We start from the raw sequence: 12,210 nt of genomic DNA, 5'->3' as shown, positions 1-12,210 counted from the left end.
CATGAATCAATATAGTTATATTTTGAGTGTATTATTTTCTTTGCTTTGTTTAGATGGTATGAACAGAAAACCTGTTTACATGGGAAAGTAGCAGATAGCACATACTGAGAAGCTAGTTATCTAGCACCTAAAACAGATATGTCTTCCATGTCATCTGAATTAGAAGCAAAACTAATCTATATCTATACAAGAATAAAGATATTTCAACTGCCAAATTATACAAGAAATGTCTATGTTAATGATTTACTTAAATAATAACATCAGAAGTGAGAAAGCCATGAAATATAGGCACTTTCAAGCTGTTCCTACTTCAAAACATGCCTCTTTTGTGAAACTTGTCCCAGGTAGGACCAACTGCTTCTTTGTATGCATTCATTTAGCACATATTGCATCATTTCATGTTTTTCTTATCTCGCCCCAGCTTCAAGATTGAGGATGGCATTTTACCTCTGCCCTTATGCCTAAAATAGTGAATAGTATGTGCAATGTTTTAATAAATGGATGAATGAAAAATGGCATTTTTATTTTTAAATACATTAAGCTTTTGAGTCTTACATTTTTTGACTTTCTCAATCATTCCCCAGACATTCCTCCAGGTAGGTGTCCTATGTCAGCATACTTTAGTCTCTCAAAATATTCTCTCAAGAGTAGAACTAAAACTTAGTTTTACTAAAATGTGAATGAATTAGAAGTTTAAGTATATAACACAATACGCAACAAATATAAATTTCTCAATTTGAAATCTGTTACTATTTCAAATGACTTAAAAATACAAAAAAAGTCTAAAAAGGAAAAGAAAAATGAGTTCTGAAGGTATACTTACATATTGGTTTGCATCTTACTGAGTGTGTGTGTGTGTGCATGCATGCCATGTGTATGGAGAAATTAGCTTTTCCCTAAACTGGAGAATTAGAATGTTTCATGAAATTAATGGATAGAGTATCCTAGAAAGAATAAAGGGAGGCCTGGATAAATTAAAGATTTTATCTGCAACCAAACTAAAGTAATTGGCTAAATTAACTTGTCTTAAAAAGACACGTACTGAGACGCTGCAAAATAAAGAAAAGATAAAAGGAAATTAGAGAATGTAATATGGCATATAAACAGCAATAGTTAGGAATAAAGGGGAGACTGATAATCCACTGTGGAGGGGAGAAAAGATTTACATGTATATAAGTGACTAAACAGGCCAGTTCATTGTGTGACGGGAAACCTTAGCTTCTTTCAGCTGACAGAAGAACAACAATCTTGCATTCAAATTTTCTCCCAAATTCTATATGGAAAAAGATTAAGGTATAAATTAAAAGTAAAAACATATAAACATAAGAAATAGTTAACGCCTTGCCTCTTAGTCTATCCAAATTGCCTAAAGATTATGTTGCTTGCAAACATTTAGATATAAATTTGTGCATAGTAAAATAGGTTTATCATAAAATAGTTTAAAATTTCTGCATTTTTCCACCATTGCCAGATGACTTTGGCACACCTTTTTTTTTTTTAAATCTTGAATACAGAATTATTATGCATTTCTCCAGATTTCGTTAAGGAAAGGCCACTATTTGGCAAAAACTGAAGTGGTATTTATGAATCATAAGTGACAGAATAGACTACTGAGTGGTATTTTTATACATGCTTTTTCTCTATAAGAATCTAATAGAACAGAATGATCCTGAAAAAAAAAGTAATTAAAATTGTGCTTCCTAATACTACTTCATAAAATTGATTCAGCATTTTCTTTGAATTTGAACTATTCTATGATCTTAAGATCATCTAATATCTATCTTCTAAATATAATAAGGAAGAAAAATTAAAATTTTACTATTTGGTGGTTGCATCACTATTTACTGCTTTTAATTGATAAATTATATCCCTTTTGACTTTATTAATATTATTATTGATTGTAAATAAATGAAGTTGTCACTAGATTTCACATACCTCAAAACTTAAAGGACAGAAGCAATCTCAGTTATTATTTCAAAAATATGTGCCACAAATTTAAAACATGAAGAAATAAAAATCATAACCAATTTTTGCATTGATATATATAATTAATTTAACCTCTAGGTTTTACCTGCACAGTTACCAGTCTAATAATCATGCTCGCCCCTACCCTTTCTCTGATGCTTATTACCCACCAATATTTTCCTTCCTGGCAATCTTCCCAAGAATCCTATCATTCCTGCATATTTCCCCTGTGCAGGTATTACAATGGTAGCTTCTGGAGACAATGCTCCTGCTTTGCAATCTAATGGTATTGTGACTCTAATAATGAGAATTTCAGTTAAAGGTGGTATCATGGCATAATGGTAAGAAAGCTAACATGACACTTTTGTTTAGGTCTGGCCTCCCAAAAGAAAATCTGTGAATTGAGGTATTCTTATTACAATATGAAATACCTCATCTTTCTAGTAGAACATAATTAAATGTAGCTTATGGAGTTCATACAGTTAGCATCTGCCAGAATTGTATGATGAATAATGGATTATAGAGTGATATGGGGAGAGTAGAAATTTGTATGGATAACAAAAAATTTGCAGCCAAAGACACCGTACCCATCATTGTACCCCTGGATGCAGCAGCATTAGTCTCAGCTAGGTCAGGATTGCTGTGATCACATTAGAATCTGCAAACAACCCCACGGGTTGTATTAGGGATATACCGTAAGGAGAAGGCTTTATTTTTTTAAATTTTTGAATTTCTTCCTTTTTAGCCAGCCTAGAAAATGACTTGTTGGCAACCATAGTGGTGTTCCTAAATCATTTCTTATTCGATTTTGAATAATACACTTTAATTCTTCTTGACCTACTTTGCCTGAAGGTAGCATGTAAACAAGGAGGTTGTATTTCTATCCTTAAGAGGGGAGAAATATCATTCAAGTAATTTACACACCTCTCATGATACTGTTAAGGGTTTTGATTAAAATGAGGCTTTAATATTCTAAAAATATGGATAATCTTTTTTTTCAGGTGGTCTTGGAATAGTCATTGGAAATTTGCTGACTAAAATAACAGCAACAAGTCTAGAATAGTGACTTCCTCCCTCAGTCTAAGGCCCAGTATTTTCCGTAAGTTGTAACCATATACTTCCATTAAAGACCCCTGTAGTCTAGAGAGAATAGTAATAGACTCAGCGTAGAGCAGGACCAGGACCACTTGCTAGAATCAAAATTTAACATCAGTGAAGTCTTAGAAACATGTAACGGATGTCTCCCTGCCTGTATGTAACATTAGTTTTAAAATCTTTCTGGAGAATATTTTTCATATATAATTGTATATGTATTTTTAAAAATGCAGAAAAAAATTATGTGATTAAATAATTTAGTAAAATGTTATACATTTTATCCCTTATTGAAATCTTATATTGTGGAATAATTAAATTTTGATTGTTTTAAGTTAAAATTTGTATTTAACATTAAGTTTCCCAAAGTGATTTGACAATGTAATCCTTTTTGCATAAAAATTAACTTATATTCTGAGGTATCAGTAAGCTAGGGAAAATACATTGTTCAAAGAATACCTAAATGATGCAGAAAAATCACTCAGGTGCCAACACGATAATAATGATCACATTGCATTTTGTTGCAAACTTCTAAGTAGCGATTAAGATCTGCCTAATAGTCTTTAGTGCATGGATAACAAAATGAGCTATAGATACTTGCAGGATTTATTTCAGTGTACTATGAAAACTGATGCTAGAAGTGGAAATGACACTCAAATGTGAGTTCAATGGGATGGTCTTAGTTTGAAGAAATTGAAAAGCTGGGTTTATATCTCAAATAAAAGATTACAGACCTTGTGTAATTTAAAAAAAAAAATTCTTGCTGTTGTACTCACTGATTATCTGTTATTATCAGTGTAGCTACTGGACCAAAAAATATATTTAACATTTTTTTCCATTCAGCTTAAATGAATGATTCTTATTATTAACATCTCAGGTAATAATATAGCATCCTTTTGCTATGAGTTTTATAGATCTAGAATTAAGTCGTTGAATACCAGACTGCTGAAACTCTTCAGTGATAGAAATTAGTAACATTAAAACCATTGGGATGGAATTTTAAGATTTAATCAGGAACATATGGTGTCAGTTCTTAGCTCAAATGCTGTTTAATAAATCCTTAGAACTATTGAATTTGTTTATAAATTTCTTCCAAAGTTGAGCAATATGCACCCTAAATTACTTTTCCAGTGTCATTAAAGGTGTATTCACTTTCTTTTCAGAAATTCCACTTTGTAGCTCAGAAAGCCCTTTAAACTGTTTTCCTGACTCTTATCAACTGCTATTTTATTCCGTTACTATAATAGATTATAAACTCCCAGAAGACAGATACTAACCTTTGGTTCTCTATCATGTCTAGCACATTCACTTTCAATAAGCAATGTGCTCAGTACATCTTTTAAATTTATTTGAAATGAAGTAGTTGTGACCTAAGTTTATAGAAATTTTCTTTAACCATTGATAATAAATAAATCATTAAAAAACCATACTTGTGACTTAGCTTTTATTTTTTTCTGGTCCTAAAATATGATCATCAGCTTGGATATATTTGCACCTGCCTACAGAGGACACGGTCCCACTCAAGGATGCCCAAGAAGTGTATATAACCTCACTCCCCAGAAAGTGTTTATGTTTGCGAATAGCTGCAACAATTTTTCAAAGGTTCTGATGTTCTAATGTTTTATTTTTCCAGCAAAATGTTAACTATAGATAAACAGATACTGTGTGTCACTGTCTAAAAGGAAGAGATAATGCGACAGCTATGTGGCATGCCACCCAAAAGAACTGGTTCAAAACCTTTACCTCAGATGAAATCTGATTACTTATTAGTTAAATGGTGAAGTTGTAGCAAAGCAATACTGCTGATCAAATAGCATATGTTTTCATTCAGAGTAAATATAAAGCATATCTAAATTAATTTAAAAATTTAAGCAATATTGCACATAATACTCTCCCACTCCAGGTTTCAACTTGAATTTACATTAGTTTGCACATTACTGTGTAAATGGAAAAATCAATCATAAGATTGAACTGCACTGATTTACTTTGTTTTGGTATTCTGTGGAAAATACTTGGCATGTTTGTTTCTTCATTGATTTTGAATTATATATATTTTTAACTTTACCTTAATATTAATGTGTCGTGGGGAGCACAGGGCTCCTGGATCTGAGGGTTGCTTGTCCAGGGCCACCTGAGGAGGGAGCGGGGCTCTGATCCTGCAGAGCCCTTCCAGGGGTTGTCACAGATGGGGAGAATAAACATGAATTGTCACAAACATTTCTTTATTTGCCAGGAGAGGAGGCATGGCTCTTTCCTCTAGTGGAGAAGACCCTGAGCCCCTATTCCCAAAGGATTTTATTGAAGAGGGTTATCAGTGGAGCTAGGTAATAGGAATGATTTCACTACATCAGTATGTTAATGTTTACAGAAAATAGATGATGTTTTGAAGAAAACAAATGGCAGGAACCACTGATTTACATGGGTGAGAGGATACTAGTAAATATGAGAGTGTAGTAAACATAAGGGTGCCAAACGATTTACGGTTAGGGTCTGTGAGTAATGTAAATTTCCTTCCTAGCATGAGCTGACTATCATAGCTTTTGAGGGAGAAACAAAGCATGCTTTAAAGAATTTACTTGCCTGATTTCCCCTGGGAACTGCCTGATCCAGTTTAGGGCTGTCTCCAGTATTGTTTTGAGCCTGAGCCAGATGGGGGGAAGGAGCCAAGAGACAAGGAGACTTCTTTCAGATACAATGAGGACCAGCCATGTCCAAGCCAACCCAAGGGGTATAGGCCTTTTCGCCCTTTCTCCATGTTCCCCAAGTTTTTGTCCTGCTGCCTATTTCATCTGTTTGGCTTAGGTTGTCCCTTCTATCGAGAGATCTTACCCGTCATTGACTACCAGCCATCACAGGGCTAACAGGGTGAGGGAGACAGGTTTCGTCTCCCCAATGGCCTGTTTCCCAAGGCCTCCTTGATTATTTCCAGCCTGGGGGCCCTCTCACCTGTCAGCGGGGCTACAGTTCCTGGAACCAGAAAGGGTATTTCCCAAACATCAATATCCATTACTTTTATTTCCCTTTGAGAATATTGTAGACTGGTGCAACCACTGTGGAAAGCAGTATGGAGATGCCTCAAAAACTTAAAAATGGATCTGCCCTTTGACCCAGCAACCCCATTTCTGGGAATATATCCAAAGGAACCCAAAACACTAATTCAAAAGAACATAAGCACCCTTATGTTCATTGCAGTATTATTTACAATTGTCAAGATATGGAAGCAGCCCAAGTGTCCATCAATAGATGAGTGTATAAAGCAACTATGGGACATATACACAATGGAATTCTACTCAGCCATTAAAAATAAGAAGATTTTACCCTTTGGGACAATATGGATGGACCTGGAGAACATTATGTTAAGGGAAATAAGCCAGTCTGAGAAAGACAAATACCATGTGATTTCACTCACATGTGGAATTTAATAAACAAACTGAACAAACAAGCACAACAGAGACAGACTCATAGATGGAGAGCAGATGACAGCTAGTGGGTGTTATCTCAGGGGCCAAGGGGTTAAGGGAGGGAGGGATTGATCAAGAAAGGAAAAAGAACTCATGGACAACAATGTGGCGATTGCTGGGGCAAGGCGGGGTATAAGAGAAATAAATGGTAATGGAAAAAATATAATAATGATTTAATTAAAAAATAAAATAAAAAATACTTTATTTTTAATATGTACAAAATTACTCCATGTTTACTTAAGCATATTTATTTTGTAATTCCAACTTACTATTTATGTTATAATAGCAATTTTCATAATGAAAATATAATAGTGTTTTTTTCAAACCTAATAGTACACACATGTAAGAAGCATTTTTACTTCATATACATAGCTGTCACAAGTGAATTAGCAAGATATTGTAAGTGGGAGATTATGGTGATAATAACAAAAATATATTGTTCACACAGAGAAAATTTTGGTACTATAATGAAGTATTATTAAAAATTATTCAGAGATGACATTAGTTAATACAATTATATAGGTTTCAGGAGTACAATTCTATAATAAATCAGCTGTATATTGTATTGTGCATTCACCACCCCAAGTCAAGTCTCCTTCCAGCACCATTTATCCCCCCTTTACCCCCTCCTATCGCCTCCATCCTCCTTTCTCTCTCATGTTAATAAATTCAATAAATATTTTAAAAAATTATTCAGGAAAAATAAAACAAGAATGAACTGGGACCTGTTACTCTAATTATAAACTCTAATTCTTATGTTGCTACAGAGTGATAGGAAGTAGATTAATTTCAATAAGCCTATCAAATTCTCTCTGTTTATGGTCATGGAAATACTCTGCCTTTAATTTAATAATTAATAACATATAACTGAAGAAAATATAGTCTTTGGTTTAAGGCAATGGTAGAAAATATCAAAAGAAAGCAAAAGAAAATTATGTGTTAATTTTCTGCTCTATGATGAGAAATTAATAAGGCACTGTTAACAAGCTTTTTTTATTTTCTAAGATCATATAGTACTTTTAAGCAAAAGTTAATTATGACTGCAGCACAACACCCCCACCCCCCAAGGCAATATAACTTCTTGTGATCAGAGTAAATATCCAGGGCACAGAAAGTAATTTAAAATGCAAATAGTATTATCATTAAATACTAGTTATGCATCAGTAAAAAGGGTATTGGGAACGTTGTTTAGAAACTGAAAAAAAAATATTTCTCATACAAAATACATCTTCTCCTTACACAGTATTTTTCTTAAAGAAGTTCAAACACTTTAGACCTAACAAAATATTTACATAGTATCCTTTGGGTGAAAGTGCTTATTAATGCCTCTCATTTTATGGAGTAAGAAAATCAGTCTCAGCTTAAGGCCACTGACTGAATCAACAAATCCTTCGGTATAACAGAGCAACCTTCAGGCTATTCTCCACTGAATTCTATTGAGACATAAGTTTAAGTCCTACCCACAAAGAAGATCTCAGGTAGGTTTCTGTTTTATCTATTTTAATAAGTATGTAGTTAGTTTTACAGCAAGACATCAGCCCTTTCCTTTGTGTAACTCAAGACAGATGGGTCTTTGTAGGCTTGGTGTATAACTACCCTGAGAGAGGACCCCTCCAGGTAGTTTAAACTATTGTAGACAAGAGAGTTTTAACTGCTGGAAATAGAAAAGTAACTTACATCTGACTTACTCTTTTGTGAGTATCCCATAGACAACAAAATAAATTCTAGAAAAAATGTTAAGATCAGCTATTTGGAGGTACTGAAGAGTGACCAAAGACAGCAGAGATCTTTGATGATCGAAGAAAAGAATATGCATTGAAAAAGATTTCAGTTTATACTCTTCCTACTTTAGTTTGATAGAGTTCCATTCACTTATTTTTGCCTTTAATTCCCTTGCCTTTTGGGTCAAATTTATAAAATGTTATCTAACACCAAGGTCCATAAACCTAGAATACATGTTTTTTCCTATGTAATTTATTGTTTCAGATCTTAGTTTCTGCACAGTAAAAGAAACCGCTGACAAAACAAAAAGGCAAATAACTGAATGGGAGATGATATTTGCAAACAACACTTCTGAAAAGAGGCTAATATTCAAAAATTATAAAGAACTCATACAACTCAACATCAAACAAACAATCCACTTAAAAATGGGCAGAAGTTAATAAAATTATATAGGTTTAAGTAAATTCAGTAAAAAAAATTGTCAGAAGACCTGAATAGATGCCTCTCTCAAGAAGACATAATAAATGGCCCACAGATATATGAAAAGATGTTCACTTCATTAACTACTAGGGAGATGCAAATCAAAACTATAATGAGATACCATCTCACACCTGTTAGAATGGCCATTATCAATAAGACAGGTATAAGTGTTGGAGAGATTGTGGAGAAAAAGGAACCCTCAGTCACTATTGGTGGGAATGTAAACTAGTACAGCTGCTATGGGAAACAGCATGACAGTTGCTCTAAAAAAATGAAGAAGAGAGTTACTATATGACCCAGAAATCCCTCTTCTAGGTATCTACCCAAACAACTTGAAAACACTTATTCACAAATATATATGCACCTCTGTTTATTGCAGCATTATTCATGGTGGCCAAGACATGGAGACAACTGAAGTGCCCTTAGGTAGAGGAATGGATAGAGAAAATGTGGTACATAAATACAATGAAACACGACTCATCGTAACAAAAGATGAAATACTGCCATTTGCAACAACATGGATGGACCTTGAGAATATTCTAAGTGAACTATGTTAGTGAGAAAAAGCTAAGAACCATATGATTTTGCTCATATGTGGGATATAAAACTGACACTCATAGACACAGACAACAATACAGTGGTTGCTAGAAGGAAAAGGGTGGGGTGTAATAAAGAGTAAGGGGGTCAAATATATGGTGGCAGAAGATGATGTGATTGTGGGTGGTGGGCACACAATGCAAATACAGATCATGCGTCATAGAAATGTGCGCTTATGTGATCTTGAGATCCATGTGATCTGATTAACCAATGTCACCCCAATAAATTTAATAAAAACTAACCCAAATGTAATTATTATATATGTATATGCTCTTTCTACCTTAAAATATTCCCAGATCTTAACTTGATGACCAAAGTCAGTCAGAAAGCTGCATTCTTATTGATTTATGGAATCTAAAACAGAATTTAGGACTTGCAAAGTGCTCGATTATTAGTGTGTGGGAGGGTATGGAAAAGAGTAAACAGAGAAAGTGACCTCAAAATCCTTATATAAACTATAAACTGAATTGTGCATACATACTTGGAGGAGAGTACAAAGCCAAAAGAAGTCAAAAACTGGAAGTCTAAAAGACCTTAGCAGAGATTTTAGCTGCTGTCCAAAATAGGGGAAATACAATTTGGCATTTAAGTACAAACATGTGAGCTGCCTGCTGGAATGAGAATCACCGTTCTTAAAAATGTCGAAAACAGAATCCAAAGTCTCTATAATGTATTAGTCATAATATTCAGCATATGATAAAGCTTGTTAGATATGCAAATAAGGACAAAAATTATCTTACTCAGAAAAAAAATATAGTCAATAGAAATAGCTTTCAAGATGAAACAAATGTTGGAATTAGAAAAAAGTTCTTTGCAGCTTCTGAAAATATTTTCAAAGTATTAAAAATATGACTTAAAATGGCACAGAAGGGGAGTCCCAGCAGAGAACAGATATTTAAAAATATAAAAATTACAAAACTGAAAATTATAATATCTGTAATGAAAAATTTACTAGAAAATAGATTTAAAGACAGCAGTGAAATTTGGGAGATTTTTAGATTACATAATAAGAAAAGGCAAGATCAGATAAAAACAAATACTATATCTCACTTATATGTGGAATCTAAACAACCTGAACTGGTAAATACAGAGAACATATTTGTGGTTGCCAGAGGCAGGAGGTGGGAGTGGGGAAATGGGTGAAGTTGGCCAAAAGGTACAAACTTTTAATTTAAGATAAGTTCTGTGGCTGTAATGTACAACATGGTGACTATAGGTAATGATATTACTGCACTGTGTATATGAAAGTTACTAAGAAAGTAGATTTTAAAAGTTCTCAGCACAAGAAAAAAATTATAACTGTGTGAGGTGATAGATGTAATTAAATTTACTGTGCTAATCATTTTGTAATATGTAACACATGTATCGAGTCATTGTTATATGCCTAAACTTATACAATGTTATATGTCAATTATATTTCTACAAATACAGAAAAAGATAAATATTAATAAAAAGGGAGATAAAATATTTTAAAACATAAACAGAGTTTCAATCACCTATTTGACACTAATATATGTATATTTGGAATATCAAAAGGGGAGAAGTGATATGGCAAAAAATATTTTGAAGATAAATTATCAAGAATTTCTTAAACGTAAGCAAATGTCCAAGGTTCATAGTAAACCCAAAGCAATATAAATGCAAACACAACTACAGCTAGTTAGTAGACTTGCTGAAAACCATGATAAAGAAAATGTCTCCAAAGCACCCAGAAGAAAAAATCACTTAGTACTTATAGGGAAACAATGGTAGAGGAAAATGCAGAATATAATTCAATAGATCAGCATCTTTAAGTACTGTAAAAATATTAATCAGAAAAATATTAATCAGAAATTCTATTCTAATCAGAAGTGAAATTGTCCAACAAAAATAAAAGCAAAATAATAGTTTCTGGATATAAATAAAAATAAGAGAACATATTGCCACATACAGTACAAAAAAAACGCTGAGAGGAATTGTCAGGCTGAAGGGATATGGCACGAGACGGAGATTCTGAGCTATCGGAAGGAATGGACGCTAAATGAGTAAGTATGTGCATCAATAAAAAAGATTATATGTTATTTTCTTCTCTGAACTTTCTTAGTATATATGGTTTTAAGCAGAAACCATACACTGTATGGTAGGTTTATAACATTTAAATATAATATACATGATAACAATAGCGTAAAAAAAGAAGGGTAAATGTACTATATAGTTTATATAATCTTACTATTTCTGGGAAGTGATATAATTTCAAACTAAAGTTTTAAGGGGTCACATTGTGAGGTTTATAATACATTAAAAAATCAGTAAAAAATAGTGCAAAAGGGTGTGTTTAAATGAAAAAAAAATTTCCATGAGCTCAGAAGAAGGTAAGAATTAAAGAATAAAGGGAGAAAAACCAGAAATGAAACAACAAATTGGTAGACCAAATATGTTAAAATTAATATGATCTCACTTATAAGAAGAATCTAATGAACAAAATAAACTAACAAACAAAATAGAACCAGAGACATGGAAACATCGAACAGACTGACAGCGGTCACAAGGGAGGAGGAAGAGGGATAATGATGGAAAGAAGGGGAAGGGACCAGTCAAAGAACATGTATGAATGACCCATGGACATGGGCAATGGTGTGGGGATGGACTGGGGGACTGGGCGTGGGAGGGGGGAGGCGGGCTGGGCAGAGAAGGGCAAAGGGCGAGGGGAAACTGGGACAACTGTAATAGAGTAACAATAAAAATAAATAAATAAAAGTACCATTCTCTACCACAAAAGAATTAATAAGTATTACATGGACTGAAAACCACAATTACAAGGCAAAAAGTGTCAAATAAAATTTATGGGAGCGGAATGGGGGCGGGGCAGGAGAGAACGATGGGGAGAAAGGTGGGAAAACTGTAATTGAACAAA

The sequence above is a fragment of the Pteronotus mesoamericanus genome, unplaced genomic scaffold, assembly GCF_021234165.1.
Source record: "Pteronotus mesoamericanus isolate MK-2021 breed Mesoamerican mustached bat unplaced genomic scaffold, CSHL_Meso_final contig_130, whole genome shotgun sequence".
Classification (NCBI taxonomy): domain Eukaryota; kingdom Metazoa; phylum Chordata; class Mammalia; order Chiroptera; family Mormoopidae; genus Pteronotus; species Pteronotus mesoamericanus.
This window is presented reverse-complemented; position numbering follows the sequence as displayed.